Below are 8,279 nucleotides of genomic sequence, written 5' to 3' on the forward strand. Positions count from 1 at the left end.
ATACTATGATATTCTTAAAGAGAATAAAATTAATCAAAATAAAATAAAAATTTGTTCAATTTATTATGGCTTATTTTTAGATGGCATTAGACTGGAGCCATTATATAAGAGTTAAAATGTCCTACTCCATCAAAAGTATTAGATGAATGTATGCAGCAACATATATTTGAATTGAGTATTCAGTGAAGATTTTTTTCAAGATTCCCTCCTATTTTATCTTAAAATGCTGTAGAATAGAATTCAGGTAATACAATAGAATTTTATCAGGTTTACCAAATCAAGAAATTAGTTCAAATATCACAACCTAACAATACCTGGGAAAGTTGTTTAATTTCTAGAGCTCATTAAAAAAGTTGTGGATGAGCTACTTAAAAGTGAGTATGATTTCTTATTCATTCTTTCATTTTCTAATACTAACATTGTAATTGTAACTTATTAGTATTTGAAAAGATATATAAAGAAATGATGAATAAAACAAACAGTTGAAAATTAAGAATAGCTTTTCTGAACATGAACCACACTTATTTTACTAACAATTGCCTTAATTAAGCCTAAGTTGAGGTACAGGTATTCTTTGGGGATTTGCGGATTCAATTCCACACCACTACAATAGAGAGAATATCATGATAAAGTGAGTCAAACCAAATTTTTGATTACTCAGTGCATATAAAAGTTATGTTTACACTGTAGTCTATTAAGTGTATGATAGCATTATATCTTAAAAAATAATTTACATGCTTTAATTAAAAATACTTTGTTACAAAAAATGCTAACACAGAGACTGGAAGTGAGCACATGTTGAAAAGATGGCATTGTGATGCAGGATTGCCACAAACCTGTAATTTGTGTAAAAGAAAAAATTCAGCGTCTGTGAAGCACAATAAAACAAAACACAATAAGGTATGTTTGCATTAGAAAATAAATTCATATCGGTGAAACTGACCAACTTTCTTCTAAAAATGTTTTCTGAGCATGTAGATAAGAGAGTTTGGGGTAGTTATTCTTTTTCAATTCTGACATGCAACCTAATCTCCTTTTGTCCTGATTCCATATCTGATCTTACAGGCTAGTTCCTATGCCAATGCTGACTGAGAATACTCCTATTTAATATGCACTATTAAAATTTTATTAAAGTACAAGTATTCAATTCTAGTTATAAAATTATGTGTATTATATATCATATATTTCTTTATGTACTTTGTTACCAAATAGTCAATTCATATATCTGTCCTGAATAAGGATCTCTTCATTGAAAATTCATTCTAATGTGAGCATGATGTATCTTGGGATACTGTCATAGGAATAAAATCACCTTCAAAACCACTTGGATCACAGTTCTGCATGTGATACTCTTTACTGCTGATTCCTAGCTTCTGACATGGTTCCCCAGCCTCTCTTGATGCCTAAACTTGGGAAAGAGGTGACATTTGCTAAGATCCTTTGTCCCCTAGGGTGAGAGGAAAAAAATCATTATTTTCACCTCAAACTGCTCATCTCAACTGACAACACCTTTTACAAAATTCCCTTTAAGGTTACACATAACACCATTAATTCACAATTTTGCATTTATAAAGCATGAATAAAATAATTGAAACCACTTTCTTCTTCAGTAGAAGATAACATGTACACACATACACACACACACACACACAGAGGTATGATGGGTTTAATTCCTAAGTCAAATAAAATTGGAGGCATTTATTCTGACAAAGAAAAAAATCTTAAAAAGGCATTATTTCTGAAACATTTGGTGAATTGCAAGGACACTGGAACAGAATATTTAAAATCAGGACTGCAATGGGAGAACAGAATATAAATTTGCCATATAGATCATTTGGAAACATTTGCCTATTTAGTCCCCACAACTTGTAACATAATGTATAACACTTGTAAATAAACATACTTTTTCAAAACCTTTAATGTATGATCTTTTCATGCCTCTTATTTTGACATACACTGTCACTTGAAAGAAGAAAACTAAATACTTTCTTGAAAAGTTGACAAATCTTGGTACTTATTTAACTACCTCATTATTTTACATTTCAGAAAAGTCATCTGAATTGTACTGTGACTAATTTAATTAATCCAGCAGTGTAGTTCTTGGTATACAGTTTCCAATGTGTCTTCTTTATTTTATCATCCATTTTTGTCCTCTTGCCACATATAAAGGAAAGGGAAATCTACATCTGTTATGATTTTAAATTCTAACTTCTCCATTTGCTTTTTATCCCATCTTATTTGATAAGACATATAACTTGGTTCCTTTTTTACTTTCTTTATATTTTCCTGTACTATACAATGGAAAACTTACCCTTAACAAAACACCAATTTACAAGGTAAATATGGTAAATATACCATAATAAAATATCACTGCTTTTTAACAAGGAGGAAAAAATACACTGATGAAGGTGAGTCAAAAGGAATTAATTGCTGCTTTATTTATCATAGATAATATTTTTAAAACACTGTCCAGCCAAGCAGTCCTAGAAAAAGAATGTTTGGCAATAATTTATATTTTTTAATAGATGTTATGTTCTTATTTTCTGAAATGTTAAGGATCAAATTTTACCTACATTTATATTCAGTTAGATAAACTAGTATAAAAATAGAACATTTTCACTCTATCCCATATATTAAATGTATTTGAAAAAATTACCCGTCTTCCATAGCTGATCCCATTCACCCAATTACCCCCTTGCTTTCCAGGAGAGAAGAATAAACATATTTTTATGATTTTGTGTAATTTTTATTAAATTTCAATGATCTTACAAAATATATTTTAAACTTTGATCTTTACATTTAGAAGTCTTCTAAAAGTCTTCTAAAGTTTGAGAAGTCTTCTCAAACTTTCTTTTCAGCTTATAAAAAATTCTGTTTTTTGGTCTTAATGGTAGATCATTGTATGGATGAACCATAATTTATTTTCAGTTTTCTATTGATGGGCATTTGTATTGCTGCAAATGATTTTCAATAATTACAGATAGTGAGGCATTGAAAAAACTGTATATGCATTAATTTAAATGTGCTTAACTCTATATGTTATGAAATTTCCAGAATTTAATAACTTGGGCAAATTATCTCAGAATAGGTTTTATCAATTTACCAATGAATGAATAGAATTGTTAAGTCAGAGTTTAATCAAATGTTTATCTGTTTGGCCATATGGTAGGTTACAAAATTTACTGTTTTGATTTCCTTTTTGTTTAACAAATGATGGTGAGGATTTTTCATGTATTTGAGAGTTTCTATGAACTTTTGTGTCTTTTAACAATTTTCCTATTAAGTTTAATTTGTAGGACCTATTTATATATGTCAAGGGTTAACTATTGTCTATAATATAAATTGTGAAATGTTTTATGTTTCTCCATTTGTTATCTTTAAATATTGCTTATGACATTTTATACCATTCCTATTTCTCTAAAATTATAAGTAGTTAAATATACCAATTTTCATATTGCATTTTAGGAATTCTGAATCAAGTTTAGAAAGACCTTCAACATTCTGAAATTGTAAAATAATAGTAATTTCTATTATTTTAGTGCCTTTGTTCCTATTGTTTTAGAATTTAATCTTTTATAATTCTAAATTTATATTAATGAGATATCAAGTACTGATTTTGAAACAGCAACAAAAAATCTTCCTTACAAAAATGTCCTGGACCAGATGGTTTCACACCCAAATTTTATCAGACCTACCAAAAAGAACTGGTGCCTATCCTGCAGAAATTATTCCACAACATCAAGAAGGAAGGAATCCTCCTCAACCCATTTTACAAAGCCAACATCACCCTGGTACCAAAGCCAGACAACGACTCAAAAATAAAAAATAAAAAACAAAAAAAGAAAACTATAGATCAATATCCTTTATGGATATAGATGAAAAATTGTCAACACAATCCTAGCAAATTGAATTCAGCTGCTCATTAAAAAAAATAATTCATCACAACCAAGTGGGCTTCATCCCAGAGAAGCAGGGATGGGTCAACACACACAAATCTATAGATGTAATCTACCACATAAACAGAAGTAAAGACAAAGACCATAATGGTGCTCTCAAAAGATGCAGAAAAAGGATTTGACAAAATTCAGTACCCTTTTATGATAAGAACAAAATAGGCATAGACAGGACTTATCTCAAAATGATAAAAACCATATACAATAAAGTCACAGACAACATCATACTGAATGGGGAAAAGTTGAAAGAATTTCCACTTATAACTGGAACCAGTCAAGGTTGCCCTCTATCACCACTGCTATTCAACATAGTGCTTAAAGTCCTAGCCAGAGCAATCAGAAAAGAGAAGGAAATCAAGGGCATCCAACTGGGGGCAAAAGAAGTCAAACCATTGATTGCTCTTTGCCGATGATATGATGTTGTATCTGAGCTATTAATCCAATTAAATTTCATTTTCAGAAGGTTATCAAACTATTAAAAAACCCAAATAGTGAATAGTCATCTTTTTCTCACTGAATTAAGGTGTCATTTTAGCATATACATTGCTGAATATTTGTTTATGCTTGTTTCAAAGGTGCAATATTAATAGTGCATTCATCTGGAATATTTCATTATTTTATTTATTAAAGCTTTAATATATGTTTTATATTCAGCAGAACAAGTTTCCATTTATTGTTCTTGTTTAGTTTCCTTGCTGTTTTTGCAGTATATTTTTTAAGATGCTGACTCTGTGTACACATTGTATGAATTCAAAGTCCAGTTCCTATAACTGTGAGAACTTTGGCATGTTTCTTAATCAGTTTCATCTTTGGATAAATGGATAATGCTGTATACCTCAGAGAATTGTTATGTGTACATTTAAGGAATTCAAATAACATCTGGAAAATAGCACTCAAATTAGTAATAGCTTCTATCATTATCAATTATCCATGGCAAAAATATATTATTACTTCTTCAGTTAAAATCCTAATGTATTAAAATTAATTAATCAATAATTTAAACTAATGAGATAGATATGCAGATTAAGAAGTATTGACATTTTTATTATGTTAAAAGGTACTATACAGGGATATGATATCTGTTTTATTATGTTCAAATATTTCCTTATTTTTTTAATAGGCTATGCCTTCTGTATATGGATGTAATATATTTCAATTAAATTATTCTAAAGCAGTTTAAATAAGGTCTCCCATTATCCATTCTAACTGGTGGGCTTTTGTTTTGTTTTGTTTTTGCACACAAAATTATGGGGTTTTGTCTATTAATTCTACATTTTTACTACATAGCTGTAATTTGCTATTATTTGTAATGGATTTTCAATTTATTTAATCAGTTTATCCAGATATAAAATCATAGCATATGAAAATAGCAATAATTTTACCTCATTTTTTCCAATTTTTTTTTACTCCTAATTAACTTTTCTTTTTCAATTGCATTAATTAGGATGCCTAGTAAAATATAAATAATAGAAATTACAGTGGACATTCCTGATGTTTCCTCCTCTAACTTTAGGGACTCTTATAATGTTTTTCCATTAAACATAATGTTGTCTTTAGGTGGAAATTTTTATTTTATTTTCCTTAGTAAGTGGGTTTTCAGCAACTATGATAATAATTGTATTTTACCATTTATATCTAATAACATAGTAAATTGTAACAAATTTTGTAATATGAAAATACCAGTGTATTCCTACAATAGTAATTAACGTTTCCTTAATTACTATATATTTTTATTTATATTTGTTTCTGTTTGCTAATATTTTATTTTCAATGTTTACATTGATATTAATAAAACATCTCTCAGTAGCTTGATGTTTATTTTCAACCTTCCAAGTTTTTGTATACATTTACTAATGATTGATATATTTCCTTCCATATAGTTTACATTGAATTAGAATTATTTTTCTCTTAAGAGAATGTTCTAATTCTGCTATGAAATCATCAAGACAACATAATAAAAGATATAAAAACTATACATCTGGAAAACATACTATAAAAAGAAATGCTTAAACTAAACCCCAAAATATATGCCATATATGTAAATGATATTGGACTTAATAAAATAAAAGGAATTTATCAGTTAACTTTATCAGTTAACTTTTTGTGATAATGCCACAGTGGCATGCAGATATAAACACTTGCTATTCTTCATGAGTGTACTTGTTGGCTGTGAAATTCTGCCAATGTGACTTGGCTCAGTTTGGCCTATTGATGCCTTTTCAATTAGTTGTTTGTCAACTCAGCAGCTTTGCTAACTGGACTAGGCTGTCTCACTGATCTGGTGGTTGCCTTTTTTGGAGGGACAGTCGGGTTGGCTCAGCTCTGTTCTCCCTGTTTTATCATACTATTTGCCCAGACTTTATCTCATAGCTGAAACAATTGTCCAAGAGAAGGGGCTGAAGTACATAAGGTTTCTTGAGGTTTAGGCTCAGAACTGTCACACTGTCATATTCATATGACACTTCTGACATATGTCACTTCTGACATATTTTTTTGGAAAAGTAAGTCACAGTATTGGCCTAGATACAAAGAATAGTGAAATAAACCTAAGTCCCTTAGCGAGAGTAACTATAAAGTTATATTTCAATGATCAGTTAAGTTGATATTAAACAGAAAAGCATGACGGAAGACAAAGAAGCACTTCTCATGTTGAAGATAGGAGTTATAAATATTCGTACACAGAATAGCATAGTGCCACCATTTATGCTATGAAAACTAAAGGAATCTACTACTTTTTAAATATATTTATATCACATATTTAGTTACCATCACATGATGTTCTATGGTCCTTTGATATAATTGTTGGCAAATTTATTTTACTTCTTCATTTATTTTCCATTTTTATCCCATTTTTAGGTTTATCATCTATATATTTTTAGAGAAAACAATATTTCTCCTGTGTTTTTCTATAATTCACTTATCTTTTTATTTATATATAATTGTACATATTTTACTCATTTGTTTTTAATTTTAGTTTTACAATTAACTGCATTCTCATTGTGAGTCCTAATTTACTAATTTCTTACTCATCTAAAATTGGTTTTCAAGTGCTCAGTTTTTAACAAATAAAACATTGTATCCTCACCATTAAAATTCTAAATTTTAAACATATTTAAACATTTGGGCTGATGGATCATATCTATCAGCTCATTCAAATTTTAGCATCTATAATGTCCCCAGGAGCTTTTCCAAAAATACTATATTCATCATAAAGTTCAGTGAGTTTTCCCAATTCAGACATGAGTTTCATGGCATTTTTAATCTTCTAAGGAAGACATTATAGTGAAAATAACTAGATTGGCAAGTTTTTTTTCTATTATCTTTCCCCATGATATCTGCAATCAATTAATTGACCACTTCTTTAAAGGAATTTGTCAGTACCTCTCAGGTCAAAATTTCTTCTGGATTTGACGGACCTGTTGGTGCTGAGCATCAGAAGTCTTCTGAATCTGACTTGTTTCATTTTTTAGTAACTATAACACAGAACAGATGAACCATCTATCAGTAGTCATGACACCAACATGAGGTGCAATTATAGGCTGAGATTTTTTAACATGGACCCTATTTTGTGAAGAGCAAGATCCATGCCATGAAATGTATCAGACAGTTCTTGCCCTGAATTTCCTCAGCAATTAACTTGAAATTTGAAATATAATTCCATCATTCTGCAAGGCTTACTTCAAAAACACATCCCTTGAGGCTATCAGATGTAATTTTGGTTCCAGGAGTCCTTGTGACTAGTGTTTTTCCTATATTTCTGATATTGAACATGGCTGGTACTTTCATATGATACCAATTGGTCTTAGAAAATGGATCAACCACTTTAAGTGTGGTTCCCTTTATATGGTCTTTGGTGAGAGCTTATTCTTGCCGACTCCCATGGTGCCATTGTGAGAGCCATAAGAAAGTATTTATTTTTTTATAAGATTCGTGCGAAAAAATATTTCTGAAAATTTTGACTTTTAAAATTATTTTTCTTTAGAATTTATGTAAAAGTATAACTTGGATGGATATAAAATTTTGCTTAGAATATGTTTGCAAGGTCTTTTAGATATATTCTATTTAGAGTTCAATGTTATGGAAAAATCAGTCTTCTTAGAGCATTTTTTGTTCTTTATATGTGATATGATATGTTTTAAAAACTAGCCAATGAATTCTTCATTTCTATGACATTCATTTAGCTAAAAATTTTGGATAACTTAGCCATAATGGGTCAATTTACTATCAAACTAATATGTCCTTAATGTACTTAATTTAAGACTATTATATACTGAATATTTACTTTGCACAGGTATTGCCCAAATACTTTATGTAGATTAAATAATT

General features: G+C 29.5%; 1 pseudogene; it reads right to left on the reverse strand.

Moving 5' to 3' along the window:
• Positions 1-7,613: 7,613 nt before the first annotated feature.
• Positions 7,614-7,834, reverse strand: LOC105875694 (small ribosomal subunit protein eS1-like; annotated as a pseudogene).
• Between the last annotated feature and the right edge of the window lie 445 nt (positions 7,835-8,279).

This window comes from Microcebus murinus, chromosome 3, assembly GCF_040939455.1.
Source record: "Microcebus murinus isolate Inina chromosome 3, M.murinus_Inina_mat1.0, whole genome shotgun sequence".
Taxonomy (NCBI): domain Eukaryota; kingdom Metazoa; phylum Chordata; class Mammalia; order Primates; family Cheirogaleidae; genus Microcebus; species Microcebus murinus.